General features: G+C 48.6%; 1 protein-coding gene across 4 annotated transcripts in view; it reads right to left on the bottom strand.

Moving 5' to 3' along the window:
* CHST11 (carbohydrate sulfotransferase 11) overlaps nt 1-25,630 on the bottom strand; it is a 264,580-nt gene that overhangs the window by 30,389 nt on the left and 208,561 nt on the right. The window lies entirely within an intron of this gene.

Here is a 25,630-nt window from a genome sequence, read left to right as displayed (position 1 = left end):
TCCTAATTTACCAGGTCCCCCTACTAACCCTTGAGCATCACAACAACTGATAAGATTATCCAGACAGAAGTCACAAGCATGACTGCACAGAAGAGAAAGCTGAAGCTCAAAGAGTCGTTACTCAAGGTGACAGCAAGTTGAAAAGAAGGAAAGTTTAGACTGCCCTGGTCTAGTGATCATTTCAGCCATGTGTCTGGTGCCTCTGCCACCTTATCCCAGCCTCTATGACTCTGTTTTAGTCTTTTTTTCTTTCCTGCTATAATATTTAAAACAATTCTAAAAACTAAAAGGAAGAATTAGAGGTCAACAATAAGAGAAAAACAAAAATCCCCCAAACTTCCATTAACCAGAGATGATAATTATCCATGTTTTGGTGTATTATTCACGTTTGGTGTATTTTTCCAGCTTTATTCTTATGTTTTAATTGTGATTCCACTGTTTTTTAAGCCACACTTTCTCTTCTAACAGTTACCCAAAAGCAAGGATGGTATTGCTTTAACTGGACCTTGAGGAGGGAGAAAGATGCTGACTGTCTACCTTGTCCTTTTCTGTCCACTGCCTTCCTTAATGGCCATCGTCCCTTCATCCTCTTCCTCATTCCCTCCAGCAAGTGTAAGAGTGATTGCCCCCTCCTTCCCCAGGAGGAGAGAGGGGAGCAAGCTTTCCTGGGCAGGGATGAGATCTCTGAATGTTCAAGTCATTGGGGACAGGACTTCAGGGGTCTCTAATGTAGAGTTGAGGGTGGTTCGGTGGTAAAGAATCTGCCTGCCAAGCAGAAGATGCAGGTTTAATCCCTGGCTTGGAAAGATTCCTCGGAGAAGGAAATGGTAACCCAAACTAGAATTTCACCTGAAAAATCCCATGGACAGAGGATAGTTCATGGGGTTGCAAAGAGTCGTATAGGACCTAAGTGACTAAATCACCACCACCGATGTTGAATTGAACCAGGGCGAAAATAGCACACTGTAGCTAGCACTTTTCACAGGGACACTGCACAATGCAGAGCACTATGAAGGACACCAGTTTTAAAACACAAGTCCAGGGACACTGAAATCACGCTAACCTCAGAGGGATGGATGGCTTGTGTCTGAGATTCCTACTCCAATGCCTTGCTTTTAAAAGACGACAAACTCAGAGCTGATGCAAACTAACCTCAGGACTCTCCTTTTTATTTTCTTCTTCTTTTTTTTTTTTTTAAGGAGTTTGGAGTTGATTATTCCAGATTCTGAACAGAGACTGAGAAGTGCTATGAGCTGGCGTGTCTGCTGACTGCAGGCACGTCTGACTTCCTCTTATCATTCAGTCTGAAATCCAGCACAGTTCCTCGGGGCTTTGACAGACACGTCCTCACAGCTCTGGGAAAGTTTTAAGGCCAAGTCTGAAGAGACTTGCAAATGAGTTCCTGCGAAGACCTCCTTCAGAACAGTGACTGATGACAATCTCTGTTTCTAAAGGAAACACCTGACTAATTAAACCCACAGCCCGTGAAAGGGTGGTGGAAATGCTCTTGACAGAGAGCAGTGAGAAACTGCAGCCATTATTATTGTTGTCATGGTTTTCTAAAATCATGCTATGTCTACAGGCCATCAGCTCTTTCAATACTAGATTTTACTCCAACACCTGCCAGAAGGCTTGACTTTCTGCCTGGATCTACTCCTCCCTCCCCTCTTTGCCTGCCCACCCCTAACTCACCTGTCAGGCAGAGGCTAAGAGGTTGCTTCCCGGGACAGCTTTCCTGGGCAGGTTAGGGCCCCCTGTGCTCCTCCTCCATCCCAGCACTTCTCGTGATTCTGTGCCCATCTGCTCGTCCTGCACAAGCTCTGTGCAGTCCAAGAGCTTGCTTGCGTGTTCACTGCTATACCTATAACCCTGCCTGGCACACAATAGATGCTCAGTAAATGCCTACTGAATGAGACCAAATGAAGAAGACTGGAGGACAAAAGATTTCCTCCTTGGGTCCTGAGTGTAGATTTCTGTCTAAACATGATTATGAAAGCACATTGACTTCTTCATTCATTCAACAAGCACTGAGGGGTTTCCCTGGTGGCTCAGTGGTAAAAAATCCGCCTGCTGATGCAGGAGACACAGACTGGTCCCTGGCCCACATGCTGAGGAGCAACTAGACCCATGTGCCACAACTACTAAGACTGTGCTCTAGAGCCTGGGAACTGCAACCACTCACTGCAACTACTGAAGCCTGAGCACCCTAGAGCCCATGCTCCACAACAAGAGAAGCCACCACGATGAGACACACTGCAACTGGAGAGTAGCCCCTCTCTCTGCAACTAGAGAAGAGTCTGTGCAGCAACGAAGACCCAGCACAGCCAAAAATAAATAAATAAAAATTTGAAAAAAGGAAAACCAGCATCGAGGAACATCGGCAGCATGTAGAGATGTGGGCTGACTGGTCCAGTCTCATCACCTCCACTCCACCATCATCCAAGACACCACGTCAAGGAGTGGGCAACTGGCTTCCTGAGAGCCCTGAGGTTATGAGCCCCACACACTCCCATTGACCCTCTTATGGGCTCCATAGCCCTGCTTTGTTGTGCTTAGAGGAACAAGTTTCAGTCACCCGGGGGGAAAGACCACTTCCCCAGCCTTGATGTCAGCTCCCAGTTAAATTAAACCATCTATTGCTCCTCAGAAGGTTGACTGGGATGAGCCAGGAACAGATTGACCTTAGAGGGTCTGGAATGTCAGATCCTGAGGAGTATAACACAAAATCTCATCCATCAAGATCTTAGGAACCCTCAGTGATAGTCAGGGAGTAGGTACCACCCCTTCTAGAAGGTTCTAATAATGTAATTTATTTCCATGACTACATCATCCCTTGGGGGGAGGCAAAATAAATAACCTGTTTCCTTCTAGATCCCTAGAGACCTACCAGTTCAAAATAACACTGGTGACCTAAGGCAGCTTGGTGAACCAGACAAAACTGCCAAGTGGACAAAACCATCCTTCTGAATTACACTATTTGACATGTTCTAGACTTGTCCCTAATATCTTCCTTAATCCATTATCCAAATTTATCTGCCCCCACATCCTAGTCTTTCAGGGCCCTCTGTTCTGCTAGACCCGGTTCTTCTCTGGGTCTCCAGGAATCTCCTGTGAAAAATGACAGGACTGACAGCAGCTGCTTACTTCAAGGCTCAGATCTCTAAAGCTAAGATACCTTCAGAAATCTTAAACCTGGCTCAGGGGTTCATTAGGCAGTGGATTCAGATCACACTTATCTAAATCCAGTTAAAACACATGTATCTGGAAACATCTTGAGAAATTACACTCTAATGTCTCAGCCCTACGGCAGGGTTACAAGTAAACTTTGAGGCCTCTCAAACCCTAGCACACCCCACCCATCCTAGCCTATGGCACCGGTACACCTGGACTGCCCTTTCCAGAAAAACCCCTTCTGGAGCAGGGCTGCTGAACTCCTCTGTTTGGAGGGCAGGGTGTGGCATGTGGAAACGGAAGGCAGACGAGTGTGGTCTCTCTTGTTTTCCAGCCCCCAGTGGCCCATCATCTCTGGGATTCTCCCTTTTGCTTTGTGGAAAGGGTCCATTTTTAGTTTCATAGCAGGTACCTCCCTGGCCTCTGGTCTATACCACAGACTTTTAATTAAAAGCCCCTTAGGTTTCCATTTTAATCCAGCTGCCCTGGTTTTCTCTTAGAACACTCAGAGGGGCAGGTCCCGTGTCTACTTTAACCTTGGACTCTGCACCCAAAGGGATGTACTGTAAGGTCTTTGTGGGTCAGCAGAGACCCACAACCCCAAACCCAACTTCTGAATGGTCTGTCTAGATAATGAAAAGGACAAAGACTCCTTTGAACTTTGCAACTGGACCTAAAGCAAAGGACTAAACAGTGTCTGGTTACATATTTTACTGAGGATTCTAGATGAGACACTAAGAACCCCTTATGAAGTATGCAATTACTTGCAATGCCAGGCGGGAAAGGGGCATATTTGTTTTCTGTCCTATCCTCCGGTTGACAGAGGCCTCTCTGAGCAACGCCTTTATCATAGGCACTGTTTTTGCCAATCCTACTTCACTGGCTTAAGGGATAGATAAAAAAGGCTTCAGTGACTTAAAGGCTAAGAGGTCTCTGTTTTCCAGTTCCATTCTAATTATTCAAGATGGCCGCAGCAAAGCAATAGGGAAGATAATCCATACACTACTTCTATGTCCCATGGGCACCATACAGACTTACCCAGCCAAATCTGCTGCAGTCTGGTGAGTGGCGAACCTGCCCAAGAATAATCCATCCAGGGAGACATGACCTGAAACCACAGCTCTGGGACCCTGCCTGCTCTCCACCACCTCCAAAGAAATTGATCCCTGAGGGTAAGGGATCAGGATGGTAAGAATGGGAGGATGAGGAGGCCAAGGTTGGAAGCCAGGCTCTGTCACAAAATAGTTGTGTGACCCTGAGCAAGTTACTTAGCTTTTCTGAGTCCTGAGACTCATTAGCCATGTAGGGAAAAGACCCCCGCTATTGCACCTGGTTTCAAGCTTTATATGAGAAACCCAGCGTGTGCCTTGTGCAGACACAAGGGAGGACCACTTTGGAATTTTAGAAGATTATTATTAACAGCTTTGCTGAGGTAGAATTTACACTTCTAAATTTGAAAGGCACCTTAGAACGATCTAATCCAATCTAGAGCTGAGGAAACTGAAACCCAGAGAGGTTCACTGATTTCCCCAAGGATGGGACAGGAGCCAGATCTTCACACTAGTGTTTTCCAGTTTCGGCTCCACAGATGAACGTTCATCGAGTAAACGGTTATCTTTCATTCACAAAGGAAGGAAAATATCAAGAATAACTGAAGCATTACCACTAATTGAATGCTGACTGTGCTAAGGGCTTCATACTGCTGCTGCTGCTAAGTCGCTTCAGTCATGTCCGACTCTGTGCGACCCCACAGACGGCAGCCCACCAGGCTCCCCTGTCCCTGGGATTCTCCAGGCAAGAACGCTGGAGTGGGTTGCCATTTCCTTCTCCAGTGCATGAAAGTGAAAAGTGAAAGTGAAGTCGCTCAGTCATACGTATGATCATTTAATCCTTTACCACTTCATAAGGAGGCTGCTGTTATTATCCACATTTTAAGACATGGAACTGAGGCTCAAGAGCTGAGTATCTTGCCCAAGGTCACACAGGTTATCAGCGGAGTCTGACACAAGCCTGTGCTCCCCATGCCCTCCCCCTCTGCACGCCCCCAGCTGCCAGCCATGAAGCTCTGACTTGGGGAGAATGAGATCTGGGTTGCCTCTCAGGTCAGTTTGCCAGATTTAGCAAAGAAAATACATAGAGTTGGTGAAGCTGGAATTTTAGATAATTACTGCATGTCCACAATACTGCATGGGACATACTTATACTAAGACATTATTCATTGTTTATGAAATCCAACGCTAACTGCGCATTCTGGATTTCACTGTCAGCTCCTCCCTAACATGCTGTGTTGATCCAGGCAAGCTTCTCTGGGTCTCCAGAAATCTGTGAAAATGACAGGACTGAGCACAGTAGCTCACTCAAGGCTCTGTACCTCGGCTCCACTGGAGGAGAGAACGACCGGGCGAGCTCTCCAGCGATGGTTCTGAGCAAAGACCAGCCTGGGAGATTGACACAAGGCCTTGAAGGTGCAGGAAGGAGGCCTGAGGAGGTCCCTTGACGGCTCCTAAACCCCGCACTCTGCAGAACAAACATCTCCACGTGGCACAAGTTCCCTGGGAAGTGACATAGGTGGAAAACCACCTGGGTTGTTTTTGTCTTATTTTTAACTGTGGTGCAATATACACAAAATTGATCATTTTAACCACTTTTAAGTGTACAGGTCAGTGGTATTAGGGACAGTTATATCCCCACCACCCATTTCCAGACATTTTTCATCATCTCGAACTCAAACTCTGTCCCCATTAAACACTAACTCCTCAGCCCCTCCTCCAGCCCCTGGCAACCACCACACTGCCGTCTGTCTCTATGAATCTGACCCCTCCAGGCCCAGCATATGGTGGAATCACGCAATATTTGCATCTGCTTATTGCACGTAGCACACTGAGGTTCATCCACTTCGTAGCATGGAGCATGTAGAACTTCCTTTCTTTCTAAGGCTGAACAGAGTTCACTTCAGATAACATTTTCTCTCTGGAAAGAGATGCAGAAAACCACCCAGATACACTCACTCAGTATTCTGGGCTCTAATGGGACAGGAGGGAGCCCCATTCCAAGGAGGGCTGGCTGAGGTCACTGCAGCTGGGGACACTGGTACGGGGGCAGAGAAGCCGAGACAACCCTTTCCCCAGAGCCCAGTTTGCACCCCTGGCGATTTTATAGGATTTACCACCTCCTGGGGGCACTTCTCTCCATACCAGAGGTTCCAGCAATAAGCCAAAGGCAGATATATGGAGCCCTCCAAGGAGGCTTTATTTTGGCTCTAACAATACCACTAAAACAGGGAGTGATTTATCAAGGGTGAGTATCAGGGGAGGGAGAAGAGTCAATTCCCATTTGGCTGCAGGCCACAGGCTGAGCGAGCCTCTTGGCATCAGCAGGGCTCACAGACAGAATCCCGGAGGGGACCCACAGGCCCCTCGGCAGGGAGGTCACAGGCCGCACTGTCTGTAACGGGGCTGACGGGGTGGTTCCCCGGGTTGGGGGGTGAGGCTCGGTCAACCGGGCTGCAGTGCCTGGTACAGGCCAGCCCTCAAAGGGGCAGCTGCTTTCCATAAGGTGGGGTATTGAGGCAGCGCTCAGGAGACAGCGCCACTGGATGGGTGTGTCGGAAGTCTGTCAGAGGGGCTTGGGGGATAGGATTCATCTAGATTACGAACAGGACTGATCTGGCAAACCTCAAGGAGATGGAATGCAAGAGTCAGACAAGCGCCTTTGCTTTCTCTGGTCAGATGCCCGCAGGCCACCTGCTGAGCCAGTGAGGTGTCCCCATCCCTGGGGGCAGGGGGACTGGGGCCCCGAGCAGGTGCTCTAAGGTGGAAACTGCCCCAGGCTCAAAGGGTCTGAACGCCACCTTGTCTGGTGGGGGGATGAGCATTTCATCTGCTAACAACTTTGGGTTTTGTAAACAGACCGTTTGTGTCTCAACCAACTGTAAACTGGCTCCCTCAGAAAGACCAGCCCCCTGGAGGGAGGAGAAGTGATCACCAGCTCGCCTCTAATGGAAAACCAGCCCCTCACACAGCCTGTGAAGGTCAAGCCTGGGTTTTCACTGAAAGAAAAAAAAAAGAGCAACAAGTGGAAGAGGGTCAGAGAAAGAGGAACAAGGGGAGGCACTGGCCGCCCTGCTGACAAGCGTTAGCCCACAAAGAAGACGGGCTGCTGGCCGCAGGGTCCCTGGGGAAAGGCAGAGAGACCCAACGCACGCCATGGTCTGAGCTAGCGCCTTCCACTCATCTCTGGGTCCTGCCTCTGCCACGTACTTGCTGTGTGACTCTGGGCAAATTGTTAACCTCTCTGTTTTCTCATCTGCTGTTGTGAGGCATTTGTGAGTTAAATAAAACACACCAAGTGCTAACCACTGCATCTGAGATATGGCAAGCAGTCAAGAAGCATTAGCTTGTATTCTCACACCCCAAGAAGAGTCTTCCCCAAGTGCCACTGCCCTTGTTATCAGTGTTATTAGTACTGCCGGCTGTTAATCACAGTTCTTGCGGGAGGTGACACTACCCCCAGGTCACAGATCAGCAAACAGAGGCTCGAAGGGGGCGCCATGCAGAGGGCTGGAGTCAGGAGTCAGGCCAGGTAAGTCTGCCTCTTGTCTACGGAAAGGGGAACTCTGGAAGAATCTAGAATCTTATGTGAGATGTTTGACTGGGTACCCTGAGCAACACCCCTGCTGAGAACTGGAAGACAAAAACCAAGAAAATCATCAGACTCCACCCAGACACATATCAGCCCTTCCCATAATACGTTTTGGTTTGTTGGTGGCAAGTTTAAAACCTTCAAAGGGCTGAGCCTGAATAAGAGTTCTGGAAAGACGCTGTCCCCCCATCTCAGCCTCAGAAAGGTCTCAACTAACTTTTCTTTGATCATGTGTCACTGCCAGGGTCTTTGAGAAAAGCCTTCCCCCTCACCACAGGCTATCAGAGGGAAGCAGACAGAGCCTAGGGAGGAAGGAGGGAACCTCTTCTCTTTGGAAAGAGATGGGCAGAGACCCCTGACATGGAGTCTGGGAAGGAGACCCAGATTGCAGAAAGGCAGACAGTCCAGGTTGCATCCACCAGAGCTTGCCATCTCCTATGAATAGAAACCACTATGTTCTACAAGCCAAACTCATCCTCATCACTTCTGAATGCATTGGGAGAGCATGATTCACCTACCTGGAATAGAGGCACGTATGCAAAAGTAAACCTACCATATCTGAGAACTTCATTTAATGATGATATAAGTGAAGTGAAGTGAAGTTGCTCAGTTGTGTCTGACTCTTTGTGACCCCATGGACTGTAGCCTACCAGGCTCCTTCATCCATGGGATATAAGAAACATACTAATAACCACGGTTAGGAGAGTGCTGAATGTGGGCATCATACTTAGCTTGAGCTTCCTAGCAGCCAAGGTACAAAGGGAAACATAATCAATTATGAAACCTTCCACCTCTGATGAAGCTGAAAACACACAGGATTTAGCCTTGAGACCAGATGTGAATTTAGGCTCCATCACTCGCAGACCATGTACCCACAGGCAATATTTAACCTCTCAGTACCTCAGTTTCGAACCGTTATTGAACAGTCTTAACAATACCACAGGATATTAGGGGAATCGAATGAAATGTGTGTGGGGAACAATACTTTGAACATTACAAAATATCTTACAAAGATCTTACTTATCAAGTACTCATATTAGTTCTTCAAGAGAAGGAAAAAAAAAAAAGCTTTTTCTATGCCTGTTGCTTTCTCTTTGAGGTAGTCTGGAAAACATCTGATCGCACAACTCTTTGCACAAGGACCACTGAATAATAAAAAGGACAGTGGTAATAACCACAGGTTTGAGCACTAATTATGTACAGGCAGAGAGTTGTTTGAGTTAAGCAACACTAACTGATTTCAGTCTTCACGGAAATTCTAGACAAGGGTACTATTAGTGTTACTATCTTTACAGAAAAGGAGGGAGAGACTAGACCAATCCTCTGCTCATTCCCACGAATATGGCACTGAAGATCTGAAAGGCAGGATGAGCTGGTGGTAGGCAGTAGACCATATGGAAATGACGGCTCTAGGCTGAAGGTATTGTTTCAAGGTGGCTACGTGTTCTGTATGTGAGACACAGAAGGAGAGAGGGAGACCAGAAGAAATCATCAGCAGAGACTCAAGGGCCAGAGAGAGTGCTGGAGCGTCACAACTGAATCCTTGATCCTGTGATGCTGATGGGGTGGGGGCCAGGCACAAACCTAAATGCCCTTCCTGCCCCAGAATCTGCTGCTCTAATAAATTTCCCTTTTGTTTTAGCACCTCTGGGTGGATTTTTATCCTTTGCAAGCAAACGTTTCCGAAGGAAGACATGATATGAAAGATGTCAGAAAAGCAAAGAATGCAGATGTTATCCCCGCATCCTTTGTGCTCAGCCGTGTTCTTCTGACCCCCGGGAAGCTAAGCCTAAGAACCGAGGCTTAAGAATGGAGGCAGGAGGAGATGCACACTGGGTCTAGAACACGCGCTGTCGTTTTAAAAAGCCATGAAGCAGCAGCCAACCAGCTCACAGCACACCACACTTCCTGTTTGTGTGAACTGGTTCTGTTTTTTTTCCAATTAGATTTCTACTCACTGATCCTCTCCAATGTTTTTTCTTTCTTAATTGAATAGCAAATCAAAAGGAAGGCGAAGGAGAGCTCGCAGTGTTCTCCTCCCTCAAAGGCCGAGCATCTGTTGGCTTTGTTCAGTCTTGGCACTGACCTCGGTGTTTCTTACTGTTCAGAATTAGTAGCTGCAACAATTCATCTTCGGGGAAATGGGTCCTGGGGAGACCAAGGGCAGACTCACCCAGCTAATGGGGTGAGAGTGGCTGCAGCTCAGTCCCGGGGTACCCGCATCTTGCTGAATGGGGGGACATAAATGGCAGGCATGTCTGGCAAGAGGCCTGCAGGACCAGAGTCTGGATGGGGAGGCTGAGTCACAGCCCTCAGGGGGCGATGGGCACAGAACCGAAGACAAATATCCCAAAAGCAGGGCAGTGATGAGTGCCAAGTCCCCAGAAACTCAGGTCACGTGCTTGCCCTAGTCTGACGTCATCAGTCCTGGCCCTGCCTCTCACGATCCTGAAGCTGTGAATGAGTTTATCGCCCCTTCCTCGGTTCCATCTTTCTTGGCCATGGAAAGGAGAGTCAGGTTATCCACCACATAGGAGAAACAGATTGTATGGGTAAAATGCTTGGCACACAGTAGGTCCTCAAGAGATGAGAGTGGGTAAGATATTCTGGGTGCCAACTGCCTGCTCTGGAGGTGTGTTTCAGGGGGAAGCATATTTCCTGGGGCCCTGGATGCCTCCAGCCCATTAACAAAACCAGAAAAGTTCACTCACTCAATTTACAAAAAGCAACATGTTTATTAAAAAAACCACAACAGCTTCAGACACCAAAGTGTAGAAGAGCCTGGAAGGCAGAGAAGGTCTAGAGAGAGGGACTACGTTTGAGAGGCTATGGGGCAGGGATCAATTCCTACGATATTTGTACTTTTCCTCCAGAAATGGGTGCCCAGCAAAGAAAGCTGTGACCAGGATTGCCGTGTAGGAAGTGGCTTGGGCCCCCTGGTTCCTGCAGCTTCTGAAGGGAGTGGAACCCGTGGGTCACTTGGTCACCCACCTCCCTGAGCATCGTGGGCCACTTCTCTGGGGAGCTCATCTTCTGTACCACCTCCCCACGCCTGCTGGCCACTCAGTAATGCTTCATTCCAAAGAACACTTAAGAGAAACAAGGAGTCCCAGCTAAAAGGGGGTGCTTATAACTTGAAAAGTGCTGATATGCCAACCAGTCATTTGCCCTGAAGTAGGTATTAGCTATAGCAGCATTTCTTGGAATTAAAAAAGGACTATGAATAGACTGTTATGCTGTGTCTGCAGTCAGGAGCTTCCAATTAATGGCAGGAAGCCTATATTCCTGCTGGACCGCAGCTAGCTGTGTGCGTGCGTGTGTCTGTCTGTGTGCGTGTGTCTGTGTGTGTGAGAGAGAGAGAGAAAGAGAATGAATGAATGGCAAGGGGACAGAGCATTGGATGAATGACTAAAAGTGAGCTGGCACGGTGACTTCTAGAAGAAATGCACTGGGCCACTTTGTATCTCAGGCTGTCATCTGGAGGGCCATCCAGGGCTGTCATCTAGAAGACAGGGCATCAGGGAGGTATTTTGGCACTGGGGTCCCCCTATTCTGGAACCATGGCAGTCAGGTCAAGAGTCCTGGGGCCAGGCCTGCAGCCCAGGCCTGGCTGAGCCAGAGGACAAGGAGAGGAGGAGGCCAGAGTCATAGCTGTATCTGTTCTATACCCTCGACCTCAGTGGATGTTGATGCTCCAAAGGAGAAATATGTTGGGGTTCCATACACCCTAGAAAGTCAGAGAACCTTTGCTGACAGGAGCATTTCTACTGCACCTTGTCCTTTCAGCTTGTAGTAACTTCTGCCTTTTTTCTCAAGACCCTCCCTTGTCTTATTTAATTCAGACACAGGTAGTAATGAGGGCTGTGTCTGCTCCACTCTCATCCATAAGACTGAATTTTCTCATTAAGGAGCTCCTGGGAGACCGGTCATGTATACTCTCAAGCATCACACCTGCCTGCCTGTTGCAGTCTTCAGGCTGGCCCTAAATGAAAGTCTTGGGTGGCAGGCGGGAAAATGCCATCCAATTCTCCTTCTAAATAGCAGTGATTACTTACCTGTAAGGAGGAGGGGTAGTACTGAAAACAGCCAACACTCCTGAAAGGGACTGGGGTGAAAACGTTCATTTTTCTAAATTAATTCTTCACCAGTAACACATAGTGAGGCAGTTTGATACAGAGAAATAGCCTAAGCAGGGCACTAAGCAGCCAGATAAGGCTGGGCTTGCCATGGAAACATTCCTGGCCTCAGTTTCCTAATCTAAGCAATGGGTATTAAAAAGAAACCCTACTCTCACAGGGTAGATGTACACCTGAAATGGGGTAAAGTGCATGAACAGTAGAGAAGCAAGAGAGCAAACCAGGGGAGAGTAGTGGTCTAGAGTCCAACTCCCTGGGTTCAAATCCTAGTTCTGCCACTGATGGGCTGTGTGACCTTGGGCAAGTCACTAAACCTCTCTGTGCCACAGTTTCCTCATCTGCCAAGAGGGGTGACAACTGTACCTACCTTAAGGGGCCAACATGAGAATTCAGTGAGTGCTTTTCCCACAGTGAGTGCTCAAAAAAACTGACCTGGAATAGCAGGAATGCTGCTGAGTGCAACTAACGCTGGGACACATGGGAGGGGCTCCCTAAACATTTCCTGATTATGATTCTGGGCTATTATCCTTTATTAAGGCTGGTTTTACTGGCACCTACCACCAGCTGCAGAGAATCACCATAGCACAGGCTGGGGTTGAGCATTTCAGGAAGAGCTACTGTAGAAGAGGTGCTGATTCTAAGACCTTAATCTTCCAAATATGGTTTGGGGAAGTTAGAGAGTCTCTGGAGCACTACCTCCCTGGTGGCTCAGAGGTTAAAGCGTCTGCCTGGAATTCGAGAGACCCGGGTTCGATCCCTGGGTCGGGAAGATCCCCTGGAGAAGGAATAGGCAACACACTCCAGTACTCTTGCCTGGAGAATCCCATGGAGGGAGGAACCTGGTAGGCTACAGTCCATAGGGTTGCAAAGAGTCGGACACGACTGAGCGACTTCACTTCAGTTTAGACAGTCTCTGCCATAGCTTTCCCATCTTCCTGAATAAGTGAAAGTTGCTGTGGTAGGTAGAAGAGTTGTCCCCTAAATGTCCACTCCCTAATCCCTGGATCCTGTGAATATGTTTTGTTACCTGGCAAAGGGGGAAGGAATTAGGGGAACTGATAGAATTCAAGTTGTCAATCATCTGATTTTAAGGAGAGTACCCTGGATTATATAAGTGGGCCCAGTATAATCACAAGGGTTCTTTAAATGAGGAAGAGGTAAGAGTAGATATCAGATGATGCGATATGAGAAAGGCTATTGCTGACTCTAAAGATGGCAGGGGACCCCAAGCCAAGGAATTCAGGGCCCTTAGAAACTAAAAGGCCCTCATTTTAGCCAAGTGAGACCCACATCAGACTTCTGACCTCCTGAACTGTAAGATATATATCTGTGTTGTTTGAAACCACTAAATTAGCAGTAATTTGTTATAGCAGCCATAGGAAATTAATATGGTCCCTGATGTTTCCTTCCTGGCCTGTGAACCCCTAAGGAGCTCAGGAGCACACAGAGACTGCTCTTCCATCCCACATTTGGAGCAGTATTATTTACACGTACTCACTCATCCTTTTAGCAGATACTTTCTGAGAACCTGCTACATGTCAGACCCGGCACTAGGTCCTCGGGACCCAGCAGTGAACAGGACAGACAGGCTCCCTGCTCTTGTGGAACTCAGAGACAAGAGTGGACATTGATCTTAAACCGATATTTACAGGAGACGATCTTAGGAAGCCTTTTATGGAGCCTACTACATGCATGGCACTGTGCCATATATTAACTCGTCCAATCCTCACAAGCCCTCATGAGGAAAGTGCCAAGGCACAGGTTACCACCCCCATTTTACAGATGAGGGAACTGAGGCACAGAGCTGGATGGTGGTGGACCATATTCAGAATCCAGGCACTTTTGTACACTCTACTGAGTTGCATCTAAAATGACAGGGAACAGGGATCATCCCAGAGAAGATGCAGGCATGACTGTGGCCCCCAAGATGTCCCTCTAGCCTAGAGAATGAAAAGCCCCCGTTTAGAGCAAGTGTCTGTGATTTTGAGCAGGTGGGTGTGAAAGTGAATGCTAAATAGGTTGCCAGAGCCCTTGGCACTCCCCATGCAAAAATAAGCACCACTAGATCCTCAGGAACTGGGGGCTGCACCTTTCTCCCGTCTTGGCAGAGACCCCATGCCTGAGCCCGAGCAGGGCAAGCCAGTCGGCAGTCAACAGGCCTCTATTGACTGTTCATTCCCTGCAAGCACAAGGCTGTCCATTTAAACGCTGATCCAATACGGCTGTCCGTTGGGTAAGCTCATCGAGAATTCCTAGGCTGATGCTCACTTAACAATAGACAGGCACGACACACATGAGCTCATTTATCCCAGCTATAGCCTGCAATCCCAGACCCATTCATCCCAGAGCAATATTCCCCGAGGAGGGTGGGGGCAGCGAGATAGAAAGGCTTCCCACTGGGGGAGGGGGAGGGGGAGCCACAGCAGCTGATGTGTGAGAGCAGGGAGGAGGGGGCTGCAGCGTGTGGAGGCTGCCCTGGGAGCCTCGCAGAGCGCCAGCATCCTTCAATTTGCTCCCCCAACACTCTGCCCCTTTACCTCTTGGGACCTGAGTTCCCACATCCATAAAGGAAGGAACAATTAAAGCACCTGCCGCAGGAGGGGTGGGGGATAAATTGGGAGACTGGGATTGACACACACTACTATACAGAAAATAGGTAACTAAAAAGGGCCTATTGTATAGTGCAGGGGATTCTACTCAACACTCTGTAATGACCTATAGGGGAGAAGAATCTAAAAAAACAGTGGATACACGTATACGTGTAACTGATTCACTCTGCTGTACCGCAGAAAAGAACACACTGTAAATCAACTCTACTCCAATAAAAATATGAAATAGAAATAAAAACATGTTTTGTGGATTCAAAAAAAAAAAACATCTTACCTGCCTGAAGGGGTCAGGGAGGCTTCAGTGAGACAATGTCAAGTGTTTTGCTGGGCGGCTGGCACCTAATGGCCACAGACTCAGCGTGAGCTATGTTTATGTCACGCAGAGTCTTATTTAATCCCTCACCATGGCTCAGAGAGAAGAGAACACCAGTACTGTCTCTATTTTACAGATGAGGACCCTAAGGTGCCCAGGCTAGGACTTACCTGTGGACTCCTAGCAAGTCAAGGGCCCAGGCAGGATTCACACCCAGGACTCAAGACTGGGTTCCTCCCACAGCTCTGCCTCTAGCTCAGATGCACTGTTTATACATGGTCTGGATTTGAACACCACGTTTCCAGTTTTAGCTCATGGTCTTTGAAACCAAAAACTCTGTAAGAGAGGCACTGCTATCATGCCCATTTTACAGATAAAGAAACTCAGGCACAAAGAATCTGAGTGATGGGTCTGAGGTCACAGAGCTGGGTGGCAGTGGAGTCAGATGTGGAATCCAGGCAGTTTCCTCGTCACCTGTGAGGCTGTATGTAAACTGTATGCTCCCCCATCACACAGACCATGTACCAAGGAGGGCTCCTCACCACCATCAAAGCTCACTCTGAAGAGAAGGTTTCAGAGGCTGAGCCAAGTCAAATGTCAGACAGTGCTGTGATCTGGCAGAGCTCAGGACTGTTGTTGCCATGAGCCACATTATCAGCAGCAGCATCAAGGCACATTCGATTCCTAACGTTTACCAAGCACCTTTTCACATCTTCATGCCCTTCCCCATGCATCCCTCAGCCCCTCAGACCCCAGCCCACCCGGACAGAGAGCGAAGGCACACAGTGTGCAGAAGGTAAAACCGGCCAAGCCCTGAGTCATCAGGGAGCAGACGGGGCTTTGCACTCAGCTCCGTCACCTCCCACGCTGGGGCCTTTTTCCTGGCACCCCAAACCCCTCATCCTCTGGCATTTGTGGAGAGGCAACAGGAAGCCCCTCTAAACAGGGGACTGCCTCCTGATGGGGACTTGGGTCAGTTTGCTCACACGGAGTGCTGAGGAGTCCCTCTTGATGCTCTTTCGTCGTGTGCTTGGTCTGACCTTTCAGAATGTACTATAAGCTTCAGTGCACGTGCACAGCCCTGGGATACTGCACTTGAGACGACCAAGCTGCAAAGTTCCAAGACATCCTCGGGGGAGGCAGGGAGCCATGGTGCTGTCCATTAGGCATTGATTGTCTCAGGTCAGGGAGACTTGGAAGCAGCTCTTTCTGCCCAGTTTTCTTAAAAAGCACAGCAGGCTGACTCTCAAGGAGATCCTGCTGCTGGAAGGACCACAAAGGGCCTGCTCAGGGTGGGCTGGCAAAAATGCATCCAATGTGTGTACTGTCCAGCTCTAACTGGACTCTCCAGAGAACCCAGAGATGATCATACTAAGTCAGTCAGCCGTGAGCTTTAGACTGGGCACACAATCAATATACAACCAAAAGGCATCATCTGTTCCTTTTGCCTCTTCCCTCACCAGGGAAGATGAGTAAATAAAAGAGGGGCCCTGAAGGCAGACCCCAATCCTGGTTCTGTCTCTCAGCTGGTGTGGACCTTGGGGAAAGCTGGGCGCCTCTGTGTCTCAGGATCCTCAGGTGTAACATGAGAGTCATAGTAACAGCACTGACCTCATAGAAATCAAAGGACACCATTTGTATAAAATGCTTGGGGACGCCCTGGCAGTCCAGTGATTAAGAATCTGTCTTCCAACGCAGGGAATGTGGATTTGGTCCCTGGTCTGGAAACTAAGACCCCACACACCACAGGGCAGCTAAGACTGACCTCCACCATTAGAGAGCCCGCAATGAAGACCTGACACAGTCAAATAAATAAGTAAATATTCAAAAAACTTAAAAAAAAAAAAAGCTCATTCGGTGCCTTGTACAGAACAAGCACTTAAAAAATGGGAGCTCTCAGTATGACTTTTCATCCTAACAACTCATTCCTGACCCTACTCAGCCCAATCTTCATTTACCCTCACATCCAAAAGATTCCCTGGTAGAGGGCATGGCAATCCACACCAGTATTCTTGCCTGGAGAATCCCATGGACAGAAGAGCCGGGCAGGCTATAGTCCATAGGGTCGCAAATAATCAGACACGACTGCAGCGACTTAGCACGCATGCACCAATCAACACATTTCTAACACGACTCCACTTTCCGAAACTACATCTGGTGTCCATCATTCTGTCCCTCCCATAAAGTTAACTCTTTGGGGTCAGAGAAAGCATCAGATGTACTACACTCAAGTGTCAAGGAAGATTTTCCTATCTATGGTGGATTCTCATTTTTCCTTGTTGGAGAGAGACAGGGTAAACGGGTCAGAACCTGAGCCAAAGGTGAACTCAGAACCAAGCGATGCGAAGTTTTCATCAGGGTTCTGTGTCTTAGCTGTTTCCTTTCAAAGCTCTTTCCAAAAGCATCCTTCATCTTCAAAGAGTCTGGTTGGCAACTCGACTTTGCCCTTTGAAGTCCCTTTTACATTCACCCTTGAAGGCATGGCTTAAAAATGACACTGCACAGGGCTGAGAAGAGAATAAACTTCTCCCCTCCTACTTCGGCCCCCACCCCTCCCCCACAAATTTGGATTCAATTATAAACTGGCTGATGTTGTCCTTTGGTCCTTCCTAGGAATAATTGTAAAGTCAACACTAAGGGCATTAAAAAGAATGAGCCTGGCTGTTTATTCATGGAGGAAGGAAAGGGGATAGTTTCTAATGCTATTTTCTAGCCTCTTCTTGTGACATCTTCACCAGAGGCTTCAGGATAAATGTGCCAGCAAACAGATCAAAACGCTAGGGTAATTCTGCAATGTCAACTTGCTTAGTTGTTTTTTTTTTAAGTGTTTGTTATTTATTTGGATCTATATAACCTATTCAAATGGTGTTTCAGCTGGGCAAAAAAATACTGTGACCTCCTACAAAAGAAACCTCATCCATAAGCAAGTGAAAAAAATCAAATCCTCTGGAAAGTTCAGGCACTGTTTGACAAGGGAAACGTTTAGAAAGCATTTGTGGGGCATCTCAGGAAATGTATGCAGTGGACAAGCCCATCTTGGCATGAATATGATTTTACTGAACACGACACGGCTGCTCCAGGGAAGATGTGAGAATACGATCTCCGTCTGCTGCAAATATTTTATAATTGTGTTAGGATATTGAAATGGAAGTTTCCGATGAAGCACGAAGCTACATTATACATGAAACAGCTCACTACAACGCAGGTACTGGACTATAGGCAGACTTTACAAAGGAGATACCAAAAGCTGAGTGGCCCAACTCTTAACCCGGACCCACAATCCCACCCAGCCTGGCCCACATCCATAAGAAAGGGTTGAGTTTTAGGAGATGGTAAAGAGGTTTTAGAGTAGTTTACTAGAGAGAGTTACCAAAGAGCCAAAATCCCACCTGCAAACACACAACAGTTGAGAGGCTGGGAGGCTTTGCCCTTTGTCTTAAATTGAGGGAGGGGGCTTTTGAAATCACTGAAGAATTTAATATATGTGCCCCATGCGACTACACCATGTGAGAGGCCACATCTATCTGGCGTCAGAGGCTCAAATCTGTGACTTCCGAGCAGCTTTGACAACAAGTAAGAACATGTGCTGAACTGGAGATCAGCCAGCCCGCTCAGCTTCATTAGGAAACGGTTGAATGTGGCTTCCTCAGGACCAGACAGATACCCACCCCTACCAGCTCAAGGAGGTCCCGCAAGGCTCATTCCTGGGCCGCCCACAGGGTAACTATGGAATCCTCAGTCCTGAGGAATGAAGTGGCAGCAACAAGCAGAGAAAGAGCCGCATTACGGAAAATGAAGGTGAGAGATCCTTGGGGACTGAGAAGTCTCCAAACAACCCACAAGAGGGAGAGCCTGCCGGGTCTAGAGGGAGCCAAGGCCGACTCAAGACTGTGTCACTCATGCAGGAACCTTCCTGCATCTTCTCCACTTCTCCTGCCCCTGCTCCGCCCCCCACTGCCCCTTAAAAGCACAAGCAAGAACCTGCTCCAGCTGCGGGAGAGGCCTGCTGAATGGCGGGGGCGGGGGAGTGTGTGTGGAAGAGGGCTCGACTTTGAATGGGAAATCGAAAACCCTCTTTTTGGAGATAAAATCCACATGCCTTACAATTCGCCCATTTAAAGCGTCCTGTTCAACAAGTTTCAACAGTCACAGAGTTGGACATCCATCATCACAATTCATTTCAGGACGTTTTCATTACTTGAAAAGAAGCCCCGTTCCTCTCAGGCTCTCCATAGCCATCACCTCCCAGCCCCTGGGCCCCTTCGCCCTAAGCAACCACTAATCTATGGTCTGTGTCTACGGATTTGCCTATGGAATCATACAGAATGTGGTTCTCTGTGACTGGCTTCTAAATGAAAGAACTATATGTGCTGACCTGACCCCCCAGGACTGCAACTTTCTGGGCTCTTTCGGTGGGCCACTAGAGTCCTTCCCTCAAAGGGAAGTGGCCTGGACAAAAGGAGCTGTCCCCAGTTAACCACTTCGTTTGAACCAATTCACTCAGCTTCCCTGGCTCTGCCTTGAACTGGTAGAGAAACAAATCTCCCAGCATGCCCAGCGGCAGGGCTGTCAGGATTCGGGTAATGTCTGTCCTTCCATCTGATGAAGACCTCTGTGTCGGTCTCCTCCACTTTCTTGTCCCCAGGGGCACCTGGCACGAGCCAGGCACATATCAGAGGGTCGATAAACATTCATTGCTGGCTGATGACAGACAGGAAGCAGAGAGGAGAGGGGAGGCCGTGCCCACGGAGGGCCTATGGCAGGTCTGAGGCAGCTCACAGGTTCTCCACACGTGGACGGATGCAGGCTCGGGGTGGCCAGGAGGCAGCGCCAGATGGCAGACAAACTCTGCTGCTCTCTGGTTACGTTTTATGCGTTTCTTTGTTTTCCAGTTTCTTTGTCACTGACATCTGCTGCTCTGCGTTGCTCTGGAGGCAAAATGCAAAACAGAAAGTACTCGGGGGATACACCGCTTCTCCCCATCTCGGCTGCTCTGATTGGACGTGCCACGTCTTTGGATGAGGACCGCCACCCCCACCCCAGCCTGGTGACCCCTTCTCTCTCCCCACATTCACCATTCTTGTTATCTCCTCGCTGAAGGGGAAACGGACACAATCTTTGAACTGATGTGCGTCAGTGAACCCCGGGGAGACCTCAGGGGACCCCAATGCAGGTAACATGGGATTCCCCACACCAGAGCCTTCTGGACACGGTGAAGCTGCTTCTAAAGCCCGAGGGAGAGTGGATCCATCCGAGAACTCACAGGTGTCATTTCAAAGGGAGATCTTTCAATGGCAGAGAGGGTGGTTTTCTAGGGAGAGCCTGGCTAACTTCTCAAGAATTGAGACTGGCATTACTCCATAAATTGAGAGAAACGGTCCCAAAGGACAGCATGGGGTCGCGTGGGCTGGGGGGGGCCACATGGGGAAACTGCAGCCTTGGGATATGGAGTGTGTGACAAGCGTCACCAGCCACTGTGCCCACATCCCCCTGCAGATCTTAGTTCTCCTCTCAGGATCCTGCCAGAGGATCCCCTTGTTACAATAGAAGCATGGAGGGCCAGGGCGCTGATCCAACATCGCCTAGAGAGAGTGGCGCGGTGAGTCCTGATGCTCCTGCGGGGGCAGCTGGCGAGTGGGCCATGCCCCTTCTCAGCCTGTCCCACTGCCTCTGAGCCCTGTGAAGCAGGTGTTACCCACCCCAGTCCCCAGGTGAGGGATCAGGCTCCATGCGATGGAGTAACCTGACCCAGGTCACTCAGCCAGTCAGGGGGAGTTCAAATGCAAAGGCTGTGGACTCTGCTGGACCGAGCAGGCACAGACACTAGTCAGGGGCAGCCTGGGCTCTGCAGGCACCCCGCCTGGGTGCCCCTTCCTGGGTGACCCTCTGAAAATGGCCTGGCAGTCTCCAAGGTGGAGGGGGTAAGACTTGCACAAAGTGGAAGAAGTAAGAATGTTCCTGTGTGGCTATAAGTGTGTGTGTGTACCCTCGTGCCTGTCCACAACTGTGTGTTGTTTCTGCGTCTGTGTACACATGAATGTGTCTGTATCTGCCAACGTGCCATTGTATACATGTGTGCTTGTATTTACAGATATATGTTTGTATTACTGTGTGTCTGTGTGTTCCCGTCTGTGGGTACATACGTGTGTGTTTGTGTGTGTACAGAGTGTGGATGTGTCTGGGTACCCATGTATATGTGTTGGTATGTGCTTGTAATGATGGTGGGTGTGTATCGGTGAGTGTGTAAACAAGCCCTCGCATGTCAGCAGACTTAGAAGACTACGTCGCCCCTTTGCGGTAGAAAGATTCATTTCTTTCAGCTAATATGAAACAAAGGAATCTTTTCTTAAAGTTCTACTTTGGGGCCCCAGAATGTAAACTTTATGTGACTAGGTTTACAGTCTCTGAGGGAAGAATGTGCCTTTTGAAGAACAAGTCGGAGAAAACGAAGAATTCACTGCTGTTTCAAACTTCTCTGACTACTCCACAGTGAGAAAAAAAGTATGTCGTTGCATATATACGCACAGCATATATGGATGTACGTGTATATATTTTTCTTAAAACAATACCTATCCTTACCATGTGTGATGCACTCTGATATTAAACTCTTTTCTATTTCATTTTTTCAAATGCCAGCTAAACTGATTCTGAAGGAGATCAGCCCTGGGATTTCTTTGGAAGGAATGATGCTAAAGCTGAAACTCCAGTACTTTGGCCACCTCATGTGAAGATCTGACTCATAGGAAAAGACTCTGATGCTGGGAGGGATTGGGGGCAGGAGGAGAAGGGGACGACAGAGGATGAGATGGCTGGATGGCATCACTGACTCGATGGACGTGAGTCTGAGTGAACTCCGGGAGTTGGTGATGGACAGGGAGGCCTGGCGTGCTGCGATTCATGGGGTCGCAAAGAGTCGGACACGACTGAGCAACTGAACTGAACTGAAACTGATGTCACAACTCACTAACGGGATATAACTTGCAGTATGGAAAACACTGGTCTATAGGGACTCTTCCCTGAGCTCTATGTAAAGTGACTTCATCCATCCATTTACCAAGTACACATAAAGCAGTTACTACGTGCCAACTACTAGTATAGGTTCTTGGGAAACAAGTTTCCTGTGCTCCTGGCACTTTCATTCTAAAGGAGAAAATAAACCGCAAACCCCAAAACACTGAAGATAATTTTATATGGTGACAAGATCTTTGAAGGTAATTCAGTGGTTGGTCAGGGAGGACTTCCTGGAGGAGGTGACCCAAATGATGAGAAGGACCTGGCCATGGCAAGAGGCAGGGGAGAAGGGCTGGCCAGTATTTTCTCTGCAGTCTCTGCTATCAAAGTTTAGAAATGAACCTTGACTCAGATACTGGCCATGATTCTATCCATCTTTCTCTGGCCTCGCTCCCTTCTCTCCTTTCAGCTACATGTTGCCCAAATACTTCACATCAAAATTTGGCAGCCCTACATGGGCACATATTCATTCTTTCCCTGGAACATTTCAAAATAACATTTGGTCTGATTAATTCTGTTATTAGGACAAACTCCTGGAAGACATAGTCAATCTCGTGGAGGGTAATTGGACTGGTCAATAAGGCTCAGAAATGAAGGGGCAGAGACCAGGCAATGGGGCTCAGAGACCACATGTAGGAAAGTTCAGGTCAAAAGCGCCAGAGATGGTGAGCAAGCCTCCCCTTCAAGGCCAACACTGCTTCTCCAGGGGATCTGCGTGGCCAGCTCCCACTCTGCCTTAGGTTCTTGCTTACATATCATCTATTCAGCAAGTCTCCCCTGCCCACACTAGTTAAACTGCAGCCCTTCCTCCTGACTTACCTATTAGACCTCTTTATCCAGTTATCCAGCTCCCCATCTAGAACATTAACTCCACAAGGACAGGGATTTTTGTCACTGTCATTCCCCAGCTAGTGCTCAATACAGAGCTGTTGCATGAGTCAATGAATAATGTTCCTCTTTCCTGAGCACCTACTAGGTGCTGGGCTCTGTACCAACATGGTTTCCAGTGCTCACAGAAATCCTGCCAGGTGTGTACTATGATTCCCATTTTAGAGATGGTAAGATAAAGGTTCAGAGAAGCAAAACAAACACAGTGAATAAGTGATGGATTGGGGGCTGAAATCTGGGTCTCCCTGACTCCAAACCCACAAGGCCTGACGCTTCTACCCACAAAACAGGAATGTTGCACACTAAGTGTAGTAAGTCAGAAATAGGAAAAGACCATATTCACTTACACGTGGAGTCTGAAATACGGTAAAAATGAAGACATCTACGAAACAGAAACAGACTTACAGATGCAGAGAACAGATGTGTGGTTGCCAAGGGGGAAGTGGATGGAGGAGGGAAGGACTGGGAGTTTGGGATTAACAGAGGCAAACTCTCATCTATAGGATGGATAGACACTGAGGTCCTACTGGTGTAGGACAGGGAACGCTAGTCAATATCTTGTGATAAACCATAATGAAAAATAATACATATAACGGAATCACCTTGCTATACAGCAGAAATTAATACAATATTGCAAATCAACTACACTTCAATAGAATTTTTAAAAAAATTAATTGTTGCATAAAGCAGATGACCCAAACTAAGATCACCCAAGAGCAAGCTCCATGGGCACAGAGCGCTGCTCTTTGTTTTGCCTAAAAAAGGGGTGTTGCTAACAGCACCAAAGATGCTTCTATGACAAACAACCAGATCACCCCCTCTGAGCAGGAGGGCAGTTTCATGGTGTAGTTTTATTCATAAGCAGTTTTCATGCATTTTGTTTTCCAACACACTGGGGCACACGGAACATAAACAGGCAGAAACCATGCACTGAGTACCCCCTATTGGGTGCCCTGCAGTGAAAGCTGGGTGTGCAAAGCTGCCCCTAGGGGCAGTCCAAGGGGTCAAGGGGGCCCAGGGAGGGGACACAACAACCTCCCATTTCCCTCTGTACCTCAGGGACAAACAGCCGAGGTCAAATTAACCAGGGCAGACCTCTGAGGGCTGGGGTTCTGGGACACCTACAGTGTAGTTTTGCCTGGGGATAGCAGCTGCTTCAAATTAGAAGCTACTCTAAACAGAGAGCAGATTCACGAGGTTTTTCTGCCCTGGAAAGAGACCAAGGGACTCGAGCCACAGTCTTGATCTTTGGACTCTTTAGGGCAAAAGCTTCTGGGGAGGGGCTGAGAAAAGAAAGTTGAGGCAAAAGGTCCCAGCTCTCGAACCCTACCTGACCAGCAACAGTTCCCAGAACCGGAAGTGTGCGAGACGAAGGGGGTCAGGCCCAGCACAAGGGGTCACCTCTGCAGGGAGAGCTGTCCCCATTCCGTCACCCGCTCCCTCTCCCCACAGCCTCGGCCACCCCACAAGGCTGCTCAGGGGTTCAGTTCCTGCCAGCACTCCTCATCTTTGATGGGAGTCTTTGAGACATCAAAGACTTTCCTGATGTCTTTGAGCTGGAGCCAGGAAGTAAGGGTGAGGCCCTGGGGAAGACCCAAGCCCCCCAGGGGCAGTGGGGACAGGCACAAAATTTTGCCTCCAGAGGACACAGAAACAATGGGTTTCCAACTTTTCCCCAAATTGTTAAGCTCTCATAGTCTGTGCCAGGCAGGGTGTACACTGCTTCACTCTGGTCATCTCTATATTTTCAGTTCAACAACGTTTGAGTTCCCATTTGGTGACAGGCCAATTGGGCCAGGCCCTGGATGTGTAGCCCAGTGACCAACCTGAGTGTCTGCTATGAATGAGGCACTAAGGATCCATTATAAGAATGGAGCAGTAACTAATAACTAATGAGCCAAGCGCTATTCTGAATGCTTTCCCCATGTTAACTCATTAATCCTCACAGCATCACAAGTGATTCCTCAGCAGAAGCCTGAAGAAAGTGAGGAGTATATAACCAGGAGTATATCTGGGGAAGCAAGACCAAGGCCGATCAGGTGTGTGCCTGGCATGTTCAAAGAACCACAGTGAGCCTGCAATGGGGTAGGGAATGCCAGGCATCCCAGGCTTTGGGGAGGACCCAGGCCTTTCACAGGGAGGTGGAGATGTGAGTGCAAGAATGGCAGGCTCTCACTTATATTCTAGAACAGCTCTGGCTGAAGCAGTTGAATGTCCTTTGGTGGAAAAGGATGGAAGCTAGGAAGGTCCAGGCAGGACTGGAGGAAAGAGACAGCAGTAGGGTGGGGTGGGGGAAGAAGCCATTGCATTCCTGGACTATACTGAAGACAGAGCTGAGAGGAACTGCATACGGGGTGAAATGTGGCATGAAAATGGAAGTGTCCACGTGGGCTCTGAGGATTCTGCCCAGAGCAGCTGGAAGGAGGGGGCTGCCATGACCTGAGGTGGGAAATGTGTGCTGAACAGCTTTCTGCAGTTTCTGGCATGTTAAACATGCAGTGTCCAATGAAGACATCCAAGAAGCAGATGGAAGAGAAGACTGAAGTCCAGGGGGCCCCTGTGTCTGCCAAATAATACTCTGAACAGGAACTGCCGGTGCTTCATTCGACAAATACCCGACTGTGTGCCTACTATGAGCTGACACGGCTGCAGCAAATGTAGCCAGAAACAAAAAGTCCCGGCTCTGTGAGAGCCAGCAGGCATGGGAGGGCATGATGACAAGGGAAGACCCGGGAGAACCTGGAGATCAGAGACCCGGGATCAGCCCTGACCACCCGCCTGCTGAGCCCCCAGGTGCCCCGGGGCCCAGGCCCCTCCCTGGGGGCAGCACCCAGCAGCTGCTAGTGCATGAGGAGGACTTG

The sequence above is a fragment of the Capra hircus genome, chromosome 5 (genome assembly GCF_001704415.2).
Source record: "Capra hircus breed San Clemente chromosome 5, ASM170441v1, whole genome shotgun sequence".
NCBI classification, from domain to species: Eukaryota; Metazoa; Chordata; class Mammalia; order Artiodactyla; family Bovidae; genus Capra; species Capra hircus.
Note: the sequence above shows the minus strand (reverse complement) of the source record. Positions and strands in the feature narration are given on the sequence as shown.